Here is a 16,302-nt window from a genome sequence, read left to right on the forward strand (position 1 = left end):
CTTTTGTCATTGAATGTGATGCTTCAGGTACAGGTATTGGGGCGGTCTTAATGCAGGAAGGGTGATCGTTGGCCTTCACAAGCCAACAACTCAGTGGGAGGAATCTTGGCCAATCTACCTACGAGAAGGAAATGATGGCCATATTAAATGCAGTCGAGACCTGGTGACCTTACTTATTTGGGCAACGTTTCCAAATCCACACAGATCATCACAGTCTTAAATATTTTTTGGAGCAACGCCTATCGTCCCCACAACAAAATAAATGGCTAGCCAAAATGCTGGGATATGATTATGAGATCATTTACAAGAAAGGGAAAGACAATAGTATAGCAGATGCATTATCTTACCAATTTGAGGAGGAAATTACTCTGCTAGCAATTTCCCTCCCCATTCTAGAATGGATTGAAGAGGCTCGCAGGGAATGGTTTTCACACCCAGGGCTCTCCCAACTAATTTCTCAATTGCAGGTAGATCCAAATTCCACCAAGGGCTACTCGTGGCAGGATGATATTCTTCTCTATAAGGACAGAGTCGTAATATCATCAACATCCACCCTCAAAATTCACATTTTGGCAGAATTTCACTCATCTCCCATTGCAGGACATTCGGGCTTTCAGAAGACGTATGCTCGCACCAGAAGATCATTTTTTTGGACAGGCATGAAAAAGGACATCCTTACTTTCGTAGCAGAATGCGATGTCTGTCAATGCCAGAAAGGGGAAACTGTCAACACACCAGGCACATTACAACCATTCCCCGTTCCGGCATCAATTTGGACAGAGGTTTCTATGGATTTCATTACATGTCTTCCAAATTACGGGAACAAGTCAGTCGTCATGGTGGTTGTGGACCGACTGTCGAAGTATGCTAATTTCTACTTCCTACCCCACCCATTTACACCAACTTTGGTTGCTCAATCTTTCATCGATCAGATCTTCAAGTTGCATGGCATGCCCACTTCTATTGTGTCCAACCGTGGCCCGATCTTCACCAGTAATTTTTGGAAGGAACTCTTCAGAATGCAAGGCACTCAACTAAAACTCAGTACTTCCTATCATCCGCAAACAGATGGTTAAAACGAAGCCATCAACAAATGTCTAGAAACCTACCTTAGGTGTTTCACTTCAGAAAAGCAACACCTTTGGCTACAGTGGCTACCTCTGGCTGAATGGTGGTATAGCACCAACAATCATGCCACCACCAAAATGACTCCCTATGAAGCAGTATATGGTCAACTCCCGCCTTCACCTACTTCGTATCTCAAGGGATGCTCAAAAGTAAAAGCAGTGGATCAACTCCTACAACACCGCGCAACCATGCTCGTGCATCTTCGAGAGAATCTTCATCAAGTTCAGAATTGAATGAAGCAACAGGTAGACTAGCATCGCTCAGAGCGCCAATTTCAAGAATGGGATCAGGTCTTTTTATGGCTCCAACCATATAAGAAAACATCACTCAAAGACAAGGGGTGTCAGAAACTCTCTCCCAAATTCTATGGACCATATCAGGTACTTATGCGCATTGGAGAAGTGGCCTACAGGTTGGCCTTGCCACCTACTACAAAAATCCATCCAGTTTTCCATGTCTCATGCCTCAAGAAAGTGATTGGGAACAATTGCAGAATTCAGACCAGTCTACCTGAATTGGATGAAGAAGGGTCCATCTGGCTTCAACCCGAACAAGTCCTAGACACACGAGACAAGCAATTGCGCGACCGCATGATTAAGGAAGTCCTCGTCAAATGGAAAGACATCTCTCCGGAAGATGCAACTTGGGAACCAGCCACTATTCTTTAGTAGTTTCTGCAACTTCAGCCTTGAAGACAAGGCTAGTCTTAAGGGGGAGGGCATGTTAGGGTCCCACCCTAACCCCCTTATTTATGTAATGGGATCATGTCGTAGTCAAGAGTCAATAAAGCCCATATTAATAATTGTAAGTGGTTAATCCGCAATTAATGACGGAACCACAATTAGTTGCAAATGGGCCGTATTATTAGATAGATGGTATTAATAAAACCCACGGTATTGGCCAGTGGTATTTCATGTATGAGTCATATATAAAGGATAGAGACTCCCTGCGAGGAGCATCGTGTCTTATTTTATAGTCGAGCTCTGCTCTTTTGGAGGTTTCCCCCTCGAAGAGGCAAGTGAACATTACTCTCTGAATAATAAAATCATTTCTATTCTGTGTTCTGGGTATCTTTTCTTCGCATATTCTGTATTTGGATATCATTTTGCAGGTTAAGAGCATAACAACCTCAGTTAGTAAATTAATAATAACATTATATTCGGTGATATTATTTGAAGCGGGACTGATACATACACCTCTTGAAACAAACAACTTTCCATATGGATAATAAATCACCCAAGCCGCGGAAGAAAGGATCCGGGTGTCTCTACTGGCACCGTCGACAAATCCTAGATATATCAAATCGTCCATCAATACCTTGGAAAGAAGATAAAAAATATCGACTTCACTAAAGACCGATAGATATGTACAAAGATACAATATATACAATCAAGCAACTGCTAGGCCTATGCCTAAGAAAAGTACTTCTTAAGATATAGCCCATTTCTAGGCTCCACCTATTTGTTTTCCTCAAATCAATTAACTCATAAGCTCCCTTTTTCAAAACGTTTCTGACAATGAAGGGACTGTACCACAAAGATTTCAACTTGCCTGCCCCCAAGCCCTAGTTGTCTTGCTCGTATACTAGGACAAGGTCACCTTAAAAAAAAATTCTAGGATGGAAAACTTTATCGTATTTTGTTTTTAACCTCTCCTTATGAGCTTCATTGATTATGGCTGCATCTCGACGCTTCTCACTGAGATGTTCCAAATGAACGAGGCATTCTTCGAGACTAGAAGTATCGGGAAGAAGTTCAACAACTAGTTTAAGGGAAGGAATTTCACATTCCTCGGTAAAAATGGATTCGAACCCATAAACTAGTTGAAAGGGATTGAAACCAATGGTAGTCTTAACTGACATTTGATATGCCCAAAGTGTGGGATATAATATAATGTGGCAATCAAATCAAGCTTTATTAATTGATCTTTGCAAGATATTTTTTAGGGAATTTTCATGGCTTCAACTTTCGCATTGGCTTGAGGATAATACAAAGATGAATTCTCCTACTGGAAAGCCAACTTAAGAGCCAATTTAGACATTATTTTATTTTTGCAATGACTACCATTGTCAGTGACAACCTCTTTAGGAATACCAAACTAGGAAATAACCTGATTGAAGAGAAGCAATGCTGCTATTTAACCATCATTCTTGAAAGTAGGCATATCCCCAACCCACTTATTAAAGTAGTCCACGACTACAATGATATACTTGTAATTTCATGGTGAAGTGGTTTACAAGTAGTGAAATCAATAGCCCACTCTATGAAAGGACCGATGATGGTCATAGGGAAAATTGGATCTTGACACATTCTCATTTTCCAAGTATAAACCTGACAGGGATGGGATACCTTGACCGCTTCAATACAATCTTTGAAGATGATAGTCAAAAGTAGCCATCACACAAAACAAATTGGGTTGTTGCAAGCCCAGATAGATGACCACAACAAACTCCATTGTGGAAATCATTAAGCATAGACTCAACTTCTTATAAGGTTCAACAATGTCTAAGGATTGAATCAACCCCGCGATGATATAAAGTGTCACCTATAATAATATATATTTTAGTGAGGTGACACAATTTTCTACATTCATCCTTGGAAAAAGATAGCGGAAGCGTCAAGGTTTGGAGATATTTAATAATATCCCCATACCAAGGATCTTTCGACGAAATAAAAAACAAATGTTCATCAGGAAAAGTTTCCTCATAAATGATTTCTTCATCATAAGGAAACTCTGAGATCAACTCTGCAAATACTAAAGATTTCTTAGATTTAGTCAACATGAATTCGAGGTTGAATTCATGTAGAATGACAATCCATCTATTATAGTTGCCTCCAATGACTAGCCTATGGAGAATAAATTGAAATGGATTGACGACTACTAAGACGAAATTTTTTCGAAGAAGAATATAATGTCTAAGTCGCTGGACAACATGGACAACTGCCAAAGATAATTTCTCAATGGGCGAATAACGAATTTCAGGACCTACTAAGCCTCAACTCATATAGTAGATTACGTTCTCACATAAGGAAATGAGGAAGCTCCATTAAACTAAAGGAAGTATGTCAAGAAAATACTATAGAGGTTTAATATGCAGGATAGTAAACCGGTGAAGGTTCCTATTCCTATAGGTTTAAATTTATATACTGAACAGTGACCGAAAACACAATAAGAGGAAGAGGACATGTCTCGTGTTCCATATGCAAGTGCAGTTGTTAGTATGATGTATGCAATGGTATGTACTAGATGAGACATTACACATGCAGTGGGAGTGTTGCGGGTGGAAACATCTTAAGGGATTGGGTTGAAAACCCCAATAGAGCGGAGGGTATACAACATAAAGAAATGCACAGAAAAATAGTCTAAATGCTTAAACTACGGAAGTAAGAAGAAGTGGTATTACCTAGAGGTCCTTCGTTTGAGGTCGATCCCGTAGGGTCCAAACCCTCTGCTGCTTCCAATTCCTTTAGAATCTGTAACTTATCCAAGAAAAGCATGTACAACAACAATAATAGAAAGCATGTTCATGATATATGTGTTAGATCATATAGGAAAATGAGCAATTGAGCATTAACATAAGATTTATAAGAAAATAGTAACATGGATTAATGCATAAAAATAATAAATGTCAGGAACATAACCATTTTTTTTAATTAATGTAAAGTAAATTAAATGTGGAAAATTACAATCTGAGTCTTCCTCCAGCACCAAGCAGAGCCATCCTCTGGATCCGTCTTGTTCAAGCCTTAGCAATCCTCCTCCATCGATACACTCAAGGATATGATAAAGGGGATGAAGGACATCTCAAAGAAGGAAACAAAGGTTTCCTATAACTTGGGAGTGCAGTAGGCATAGGGATTTCTTCAGACTCGATCAGGGATGTAGTCAAAATTAATATCAATATCTCATCTCCTCTCCTCGTAGGCCTTCCCATGGACATGGAAAATTTTAGGGGCTAATATCTGTAAGTGGGCTAGTTTTCCATTGTTTTCCCAAAAAATAGGATTCACTAATTTGTATTTTTTTCTAAAGATGACTATAAATAAATATATTAGAAATTTGCATGTTTTTACAAATATATAAACAAACGTTTTATAATTTTCAATTTGGGGGCTAGTAAGATTCTCCAAGGTTTGTAAATTCTAAGAAAATTTTTCATCTTTAAAATTTTCCCTCGCCATGGAGGTTTATTTATACTTCTCCAAATTAGTTTCTTTCAACTAGGAAATAGTTGGACCATAGGCTATAGTACGTTAGTAACAGGTAAAACCCATAAAATCCACCTAAATTTAAGGATATTATTTATGTTTTAGTGTTTTAACACATATAAGCGGGTTGGGTATATACTGAGCCACATGTACATGCTTTTTATACATGGAAAAATAGTGTATGCTAAGTAAAACACTATTTTTTAGAATTTGGAACAAATATAGAAAGGAAGGGTTTCCCTAGGCCATAACCAGAGCATCAAATCTACCAAGAGTGGTAAATGGTGCTACAACAGATGCCCCCTAATATATGAGGTCACAAGGTGTCATGATGGCTGAAATATATTAATTTTATAGAAGGAATCATGCCAACACCTGAGAGGAGTTCACTAGAGTTTAGCTTGTTAAGCCAGTGAAAGAGATAAAAAGGAACCTATTGTCTCAGGCAGGCATAACCATGCTCAGAGATAATAAATCAAGTCTACATGTCAAGTACAAAAGTGGATCCAATATGCATACAAGTATAAAGGAACTGGAAATACATAGTGGATCATCCATTCATATCCATAGAAGTACATGTCTCAATATCACATATAAAGAACTAATCAATGATGCTGAAGTAGAAAGTCGGTCACTGAATTCATAAAGATGATCCAAAAAATACCAAGTTAAATGGTGTAACAAATGGCACTATATGCAACTCAGGTGCCAACATATAGGATGTCGTTGTAATGAACTGGAACATATAAGATTGATGGTGTCAACTAGTAGAAACAAGAGCAAATTACAAGTGAACCAAGAGATTCTTATGCAAACCGGAGGTCTTCACCGTCCGTCATGGTGCATTTCTTCACAATGGGAATAAATGATCTAAAGTCAACCATATGAGAAATCGTTTGATTACCGGTCATTGAGGCATACCATTAACAAATGTGAGACTACTCACCAATAATGATGATGAGAGTCAAGGTACTGAGTACAGTATAACAAGTGAGAATAAATAAGTTGTAGCCAAACACTTAGAAGAATCTATCAATTAGGAGACAATGATGTTTTCCCACTATGGATAGCAAAGGAGTCTTCCAGTGATGACTGCAAACCCTAAGGTATTGCAAAATGGACTCTAGATCTTGTTCCCAGAGCAATGATTTGAAGTCGATGGGAAAATATCTGCTAAAAGGAAGGCATTAAGGCATACTTCATCGATCCAACGGGAGTGTAACCCATAGGCCAATAATGTGGAAGGAATCAGATGAATAAAGACGTAGGAACCCAACTAAAGCACTTTTGTTGGCGTAAACAATACATAGCTAGTGCAAGACATAGCTAGGCAAGGAATCCACCAATAGGGTCAAATGGAAACCAAGGTACTGCATGAATCTCAATATGTGATAATGAATGTTGATGTCTAACACAAGGGAAACCACCGATTCAAAGACCCATGATACTAATCAATGTTGAGCACAAGGTGAGCTATCAATAATGAAAATAGGGCTAGGGTGCGGCTCTAGATCTTCTCTCAGAGAAATTTGTCCTAGTCAATAAGAGCGAGACCAGATAACAAGAAGTCAATGCAAACCTTCTCAAACTAGCATGAACAAAAGACCAAATAGCTAATGTGATAACGAACATGACTCTGACAACCAGGGATGTATAATGTGACTACATGGCAACATATGATAACTTTGTATAAGTTTTTCATGGAAGAGGCATAAGGAAACTTTCCATATGATTGCAAGAGATAACCAATCGTAGCAGTACTCACTGAATAAAAAGTTATAGGCTCTCCTATGTCAAATTAAAGCCCATCCCAATGGAGGAAAGACTTTTCTTAGAGTGCTCTCTTCAAGGGCGACAAAACTAACTCTAGTTTCCATTAATTATGGAGATAATATCTCGTTCCCGTTATTTTTAGAATATATGATTTTTTCTTTCTTTTTCATATTCATGAAGCCTGAAAAAGAACAAAAGAATGCTATAGTATAGTGGAAAGAATGAGTTTCCAAATACATATGCACTAGTTACTAGGAGGAAGACATTCCTATGCTCAATGCAAGGTGACAAAACTGGTCAATGAAACAAAACTCTATCTATGTACATATGTTTTATCATGATGATCATATATATATAGATGATACTTCAATTATTTTTTATGTTTTTTAATGTGATGAATGATTTATATGCCAATCTAATGTTTGATTAGCAGTAGAATCTTCTAATTTATTTTCTAATCGTGGAATATGAAAAAATGTGATATAAACAAATGATATTTTTAATAAATGCACTCTCAGAAATTGGAGATATAAATAAGTATCTCTTACATGTTAGATGTTATTCAGTTGAGATGCCACGAGAGGTGAATCCAAATAAACTACTAATGAATCAAGACCAAGAGATATTGGCTCAAATAGTAAATTAATAACAACAATATATTCGGTGATATTTTTTGAAGTGGGCTCGATACATACGCCTCTTGAAGCCAACAAATTTCCATATGGATTATAAATTACCCAAGCCGTGGAAGAAAGGATTCGGGTGTGTCTACTAGCACCATCGGCGAATCCTAGATATTTCAAATCTCCCATCAATACCTTCCAAAGAAGATTAAAAATATCGACATAACTAAATACCGATAGATATGTACAAAGGTACAATATATACAATCAAGGAAATTCTAGGTCAAAGCCTAAGAAAAGTACTTCTTAAGATAAAGCCAATTTCTGGGCTCCGCCAATTTGTTTCCCTCAAAATCAATTAACTCATAAGCTCCCTTCTTCAAAACATTTTTGACAATGAAGGGACTGTACCACAAAGATTTCAACTTTTGTGCCCCTAAGCCATATTTATCTTGGTTGTATACTAGGAGAAGGTTGCCTTCAGAAAAATTCTAGGTGGACAACTTTATCGTATTGTGTTTTTACCCTCTTCTTATGAGCTTCATTGATTATGGCTACATCTCAATGCTTCTCACCAAAATGTTCCAAATGAACAAGGTGTTCTTTGAGCTTAGAAGTATCAGGAAGAAAATAAACAACTAGTTTAAGGGAAGGAATTTCACATTCCATAGGAAAAATGGATTCGGACCCATAAACTAGTTGAAAGGGAGTAAAACCAGTGCCAGTCTTAACTAACATTCGGTATGCTGAAACTGCGGGATATAATATAATCCACCAATTGGATCAACCTTTATTAATCATCCTTTGCATGATGATTTTCAAAGATTTTTTCATGGCTTCAACTTTCCCATTGGCCTCAGGGTAATACGGAGATGAATGCTCCTGCTAAAAAGCCAACTTACGAGCCAATTCAAACATCATTTGATTTTCAAAATGACTACCATTGTTAGTGACAACCTATTCAGGAATACTGAGCCAGTAAATAACTTGATTGAAGAGAAACAAGGCTACTATTTCACCATCATTCTTAAAGTAGGCATAGCCTTAGCCCAGTTACTAAAGTAGTCCACGGCTACGATGATATACTTGTGATTTCGTGTCGAAGGAAGATTACGAGTAGTAAAATCAATAGCCTACTTCGTGAAAGGACTGACGATGATCAGAGGGAAAAGAACAACTTGATACGTGCTCATTTTCCAAGTATAAACCTGACAGGGATGGCATCTCTTGACCGCTTCAATACAATCTTTGAAGATGACAGTCAAAAGTAGCCATCACGCAAAACAATCTGGGTTGTTGCAAGCCTAGATAAATGACCACAAAAACCTCCACTATGGTAATCATTAAGCATAGACTCAACTTCTTATAAGGTTAAACAATGTCTAAGGATTGAGTCAACCCCGCGCCGATATAAAGTGTCACCTATAATAATATGGAATTTTGTGAGGTGACGCAATTTTCTACATTCATCCTTTATAAAAGAGAGAGGAAACTTCCAAGTCTAGAGATATTTAATAATATCCTCATACCAAGGATCTTGTGAGGAAATAAGAAACAGATGTTCATTAGGAGATATTTTCTCATAAAAAATTTCTTCCTCACAAGGAAACTCTGAGATCAACTCTTCAAATACTAAACATTTCTTAGATTTAGCCGACATGAATTCGAGGTCGAATTCTTGTAAAATGAAAATCCATCTATTATATTTTCCTCCAATCACTCACCTATGGAGAACAAATGTGACTACATGGAAACATATGATAAGTTTGTCTAAGTTTTTCATGCAGGAGGCATAAGGAAACTCTCCATATTATTGTAAGAGATAACCAATCGAAGGAGTACTCACTAAATAACAAGTTTAAGGCTCTCCTAAGTCAAATTAAAGCCCATCCCAATGGAGGAAAGACTTAGATTCTAAGAGGAAGAAGAAAAAAAACGATGAGCTCTGCAACTAAACCCTAGGGTTTATCTCCTGCAACTTCGATCCTTCCTAAAACCCTGGCAGCACACCAGCATCGATTTCAGGCCCTCACCCATAGAGGTCGGGCCCTGGCCCAACAGATGACAGAAGGGGGGTCCACGGGGACCCCATCCTACAGGAACGCAGTGATGCAAACTAACAAAATTGCTGAAGGTTTCAAGATCCCTGGGTACGAAACCAGAAAAGACAGTTCAGGCATTAATACTGAAATGGCAGCCCAGGGGCAGAAAGATCCAAACCAAGGATCAGGCATGTCAGACCTGGACAACAATAGCAAGAAAAAGTACATAAAGGAACCAGAAGCAGGCAAGAGTAGCACGGGTCCAGTGCTCGAACCATCAGATGAAGACAAGTATCACAGGGAGGAAACTCGATCTGCAGCAAATGAGGATAAAGCGGAAGCCTCCAACCTCAGCTCCAAGACCAACCTACAAGGTATCTGCAAACCAAAGAAGAAAGAAGCCCTCCGAGTGGTTTTCTCAGACCCAGATATTCAAGCATACAGGGACCACATGATGGAGCATGCCATCATCTGCAAATTTATGGGCCTGTGGCCCACTGAACGAGCCCTCTGCAACTGGATAAAACAACACTGGAGACCCAAAGGTGAGATCAAACTCCATCTTGGAGCTAAAGGTTTTTTCACTGTTATTTTCTCTAACCTAGAAGACAAGGATAGAATATTTGATGGAGGCCCGTATTTCCTTTCCTCCGCAGGCCTCTACATGAGGCCCTGGAAAGCAAACTTCGTGCCTGAAAAAGAAACTTTCACCAGAGTCCCAGTATGGATCCGGCTTTTCTCTTTACCTATAGACTACTGGGGCCTGGCAACCCTCAAGAGCATAGGAGATCGACTTGGCACCTTCATCAAAGCCTCAGAGACAACCATGCAAAAGAAATACACCTCCTGTGCCCGAATCTGCGTGGAAATGGACGTCTCAGGCGCTTTGCACGATGGACTGTGGCTAGAGTTCAGAGACAAAGATTACTTCCAAGCCATTGACTACGAGCAGATCCCCTTCCGATGCAGGAAATGCCACGAGCACGGCCATCTGATCAGGGAATGTCCATTAAACAAACCAGTAGAAGAGGCCAAACCTGAGCAGCCAGCAAAGGATCAAGCAGCTTTCAAAAAACCAAAACCCCGCCAAAGAGCTTACAGAAAAAGAAACAGTAAGACAGCAACGGGTCCAAGCAGAACCCTCAATCCGTTCACTATTTTAGATTCAGAAGCAGACACAGAGGACAACCAAAAAGAAAATAAACCCCCTGAAGCTCCTCGTCGACATATATCCAACCAAGGCGCTACGGATACAGAGGATCTCGCCGCAAACACAGAAACTCAAACCCAGGAAGCAACAGAAGACAGAGATGAGGACATAGACATGCTAACAAGCGACGGGGGAAGCGAAGACCTGGATCTAAATGAAATTTTAGAAAAAGAAGGGGTCAATCTACCGGCTATGGAACAACAATGGAAAACTCAAGGACCAGACAATATCCGAGAGGAAGAAATCAGAAAAGTCAGGGATCTCTTCATCGCAAAACACCAAGCAATATTGGAGAGGCAAAAAAACAGATTGGGAATCACAAAAGGCACAGGTAATCATCCTAAATTTTTTTCCATTTTTTCCATAGGACGCAAGCAAAATAAAAAAAGAGGAAGAAGAACAGATGCAGAGGTCCTTCATGATTTAGGTATTTTCTTAATCAATTCAGGGAAAATAAAGGACTTGCATTCTTTCTTGTCCGCCCAATAACCTCCCCGTTTTATAATGAAAATCACATCCTGGAATATAAGAGGGCTCAACAGCCTCAATAAGCAACGACTTCTCAAAAGGAAGTTACAACAGGAAAAGCCAGACATTCTGTTCATTCAAGAAACTAAGTGTACTTCAGCTCAGCTGGAAGCCATTTCCAGAAAGTTAGGAAACTCAATCAAATACATAGAAAGTGCAAGCCATGGATGGGAAGGAGACCTCGCAACTATCTGGGACTCCAGAACCGTCGAAATAACTTCTATGGAAGCTACTAGATCTTACATTGCCACTGAATTTCAATTAACAGGTAACTCGGAAATGTACCTTTGTATAAATGTATATGGACCTCAACGCCTAGAAGATAAGGCTACATTCCTGCATATGTTAACAAAACTAAAGCAGAGATACCAACACTCCAAGACAATTATGGGAGGGGACTTCAATATGATTACTACCCTCCTGGAAAAAAAAGGAGGCCTCAGACGCCTCAACAAAGACTCAGAGCTCTTTATCAACTTCATGGATTCGGTCAAGCTTGTGGACATCCCCCCTAACAATGGGCTCTACACATGGAACAACCGAAGAGGAGGAACAACCAGGATAGCATCCCGCCTTGACCGATTTTTGGTTTCACAAAACATTTTACTAGAAGGGACAACAGTCACCTCTGACATCCTCCCCAGTGGGGGATCAGACCATTGGCCCATTGCTCTGGAAGCCGCTTTCATCCAATCCCCCAAGAACCGGCCCTTCAGGTTTGAGAAATTCTGGCTCACTCACCCAAATTTCCAGAGCCTGGTAAAAAAATGGTGGAATGAGCCCAGTGCTATCAGAGGGACCAAAATGTTTAAACTTCAGTCCAAATTAAAGTTCATCAAACTCAAAATAAAGGAATGGAATACAACTGAATTTGGCAATATCTTCCAGGATAAACAAAACTTAGAAGACCAACTACAGGAAATTCACAAGGATTGGTCCTCCGGGATTAACAAATAAAACTCCATTGAACAGGAAAGGGCTTTAATGCAGAAATGGCACATCCGCTCCCAACAGGAAGAAATCCTTTGGAAGCAAAAATCCCGCATCCAGTGGTTAAAAGGGGGAGAAAGAAACACCAAATTTTTTCATAGATCAACTATGGATTATAGAGGAGAAAATAAAATCCTTAAGCTCACCAATGTTGCTGGAGAAGTCACCCAGAACCACAATGAGATCTCGTCACTGCTCACCACACACTTCAGGCGAATAGCACAGGAATCTCAAGAAGATCGAGCGGAAGCCTGTGAGGAAATAACGCAAGCTATCCCTCAACTCATTACCCCAGCTCAGAATGCATCTTTGCTAAGAAAGATCTCAATGGAAGAGGTGGAGGAAGCAGTCCATGACATGCCCAATGATAAGGCCCCTGGCCCTGATGGTTTCACAACAAATTTCTACAAATCTTGTTGGCAAACAATCAAAACTGAGGTTTGGGAAGTTGTTGAAGACTCTAGGCGCTCCGGCTCAATTCTGAAAGGCTTGAACTCCACCTTCCTAGCTCTGATCCCTAAAGAGGAGGAAGCCCGAACCCCTGAAAAGTTCCGGCCTATAGCCCTGTGCAACGTGATATATAAAATCATCTCCAAGGTCATCGCTAACCGACTAAAACCTATCCTCCCCAATATCATCTCGGAGGAACAATCAGGCTTCATGGAAGGAAGACAAATACTGGACAACATCCTTCTGGCTCAAGAGATGATTCACACTCTACAGTCAAAAAAAATCCCTGGAATGATGATTCAACTAGACCTCTCAAAAGCTTTCGACAAAGTCAACTGGAACTACCTGGAGGCTACTCTAAAGGCTTTTGGTTTTGACAATGGATGGATTAATTGGATCCTCGCTCTCATTAAGTCAACAAATTTCTCTATACTGGTCAATGGATCCCCATCAACTCCTTTCTCGCCCTCCCGCGGCATCAGGCAGGGTGACCCCTTATCCCCTTTCCTCTTTGTGATTCTCATGGAAGGGCTGAGCCGATACATCCACAAAGCCAAATCAGAAGGAAAAATTAAAGGATTGCGCCCCTTCCCATCCATACCAGCAACTACTCATCAGCAGTTTGTCGATGATACTATGCTGCATGGATCCCCCACCGTCAAAGAGGCTAAGGCTCTCAAGGATATCCTTTCTCTCTTCAGCAAGGCATCAGGTATGGAAATTAACCAAGTTAAATCAACCATTTTTTTCTTCAATACTCATGTTGCCATTCAGAACCACCTCACGGGAATCCTAGGATTTCGCAAAGGCTCGCTTCCCTCGAAGTATCTGGGAGCTCCGCTCACCACCAAGCCGTGGCAAAAGATCCACTGGGAGAAGCTCATAGCTAACCTGGAAAAAAAGAGCAAGCATTGGACCCACAGAGCCCTAAATTTCGCTGGACGCCTGGTCTTAACCAAAGCTATCCTCCAGGCTATCCCTCAGTACATGCTCTCTATCCTCCCGACACCTAAAGCCATCCTCCAACAAATTCGTACCATCCAAAGATCCTTCCTCTGGAGTGGCAGCACTGAAAAAAGGAAATGGGCTCTTGTTGCATGGGATAAGCTCTGCCAATGGAAATTGGCGGGAGGATTAAACCTAATAGATCCTGATACAAGCAATCAAACAGGAGGCGCTAAGCTGTGGTGGCGTTGGCTCAAGGAGACACACCTCCCCTGGACCTGACACTGGAAGGAGAAATACACCCCCAACTGCAGGGACCAGGATCTTGTTAGACTCCAGGAGCTGCCAGAGGGTTCTCCAATCTGGAACCTCGCCAAAAGAAACCGAAGCATCATCCAGGACCATGGTTTCTGGGAGATCCGTAATGGAGAATCAGCCCTCTTCTTGGAAGATGCATGGCAACAACACCCCAAGCTTGAAAGCCCAGACCTTGGGGACTACAAAATACATTGCCAGAACAGGGGTCTTTTCACAGTTCAGCATTACTGGAATCCCAACGGTGATGACCAAACCTGGCATGAATGGACTCTTCCAGCCACAGACAATAACAATGAGGATCACAATAGAATCCAGGATCTCCTCCAGGTTATTCGCAGAAGGAAAATCAGGAGAACCACGGGTGCAGACAAGTTGCGATGGGGAATGAAAGGAAATGGAAATTTCACCTTAAAGGAAGCAAGAGAACAGATAGAACTCACAGAGCAGAAAGAGCCAGTCCCGTGGCTCAACCAGGTCTAGGATCCCCTATTTTGGCCAAAAATCCAAACTTTTCTTTGGCTTATCATGCGGAAAAAGACTCTCACCTGGGAGAACCTAAGAAAAAAAGGCTTCGAAGGCCCCTCTGTCTGCCCAATGTGCATGCAAGCCGAGGAAACAATGAATCATCTGTTCAATACATGCACTTGGGCAAACCATATATGGCTCGGGATTGAGGGTATCATGCAGCAGCAAAACAGGGATTTAGATTCAATTCAAAGCACAATCACCAATTGGCCAAGTAACTATTCGGAAAATATACAAACTAATAGCATATGGAAAATCTTACCTGGCTTCATCACTTGGACAATCTGGAAAGAAAGGAACAAGCGAATCTTTCAAAATGAGCACAGGCATCTCGAGCATTTGAAAATTACTCTAATGGAGAACATTCGCCAACGGGGCCTCTCGAGGCAACCCGGGTCCAGCGGGCATTGGAGCCCTCATTCGTAACCAGCGAGGAGAAATTCTCCACATTTACAGTCAAGCGTTGGGGGAAGCCACAAACAACGAAATGGAATTTACTGCAATGGAGAAAGGTCTAACAATCTTACTCAGGAATCAGGCAGACAATGCAATCATCGAAGGTGACTCTGAAATTGCAATTCTTGTAGCAAGGAAAATTTATGGGGGCACTCCGATTAGTAAAGTTACCAAGCACTGGCGTTTATCCATGGTTACAGAAAGTATAGGAAACCTGATTGGGCGCATGAAGGGCTTAGTTTTTCAACCGATAAGGAGGAAAGCCAACTCAGTAGCAGACCACCTGGCAAATCATGGGATTGATAATCCAGACGGAACTGTGGACAGCTGTTGGAGCCAGGTCACGCACAATCAACTCAAGGAAAGGTGCTCCCACCTCGCACGCTTGGACTTGGTGGCTGATGACGGGACAGAATGACTGGCCACACCTCCCCCATCTCTCCTATGGGCAGGACAATGGGACGCAAGCTCTCATCACTCAGCACGCCGCAAAGGACCTCGAGGTGGAAGGCAATTATGGATACAGCAGCTCTCACAATTTTGTACAAAATCGCAATAGGGGATGATATTGGCCACAGCAGCCACACAGGACAGTGGGACACGTGGAGCTCCACCAGCAGCGCATACGAAGGCCACCAAAATTTCTCCCACCCACCCCACTCGCCTCACACGACCCTGAATTCTCGCATTTATGGTGATCGGACAGACAATTTGCTTGCCCCAATCCGTCCCTTAGCCCGAAATCAACCCACCTTCATCCATTTAACCACGCCTGACTTCCATTTGTTCCTCATCGCTTTGAAGCCCTTCTTTCTGCATTCTGTAATTTGCATTTCCTCCCAGTTCTTAATTCCTCAGGCAACTATCTCGATGGCGGGTGAGGGATGCCGAAACAATGCTACGAACAAAGAGTTGCAGCTGGCCAAAGAAATGTATGAGTCCAGAACCTCTGCAAGAAACAAGCGCAGAATCATAGATTTGGAAACTTCAGCCATTGAGGAAGAAGGAAAGCTCACTGACCAGCAACTCGGCCAGGAAGTGGATTGGCTGCAGGATCCAGGCACGAACAGCACCCGGGCGACCCAATGCGTCCGCACTCAAGCTGA

The sequence above is a fragment of the Pinus tabuliformis genome, chromosome 7, assembly GCF_031772625.1.
Source record: "Pinus tabuliformis cultivar Carrire ecotype Pingquan chromosome 7, CPIR1, whole genome shotgun sequence".
In the NCBI taxonomy this organism is placed as follows: Eukaryota; Viridiplantae; Streptophyta; class Pinopsida; order Pinales; family Pinaceae; genus Pinus; species Pinus tabuliformis.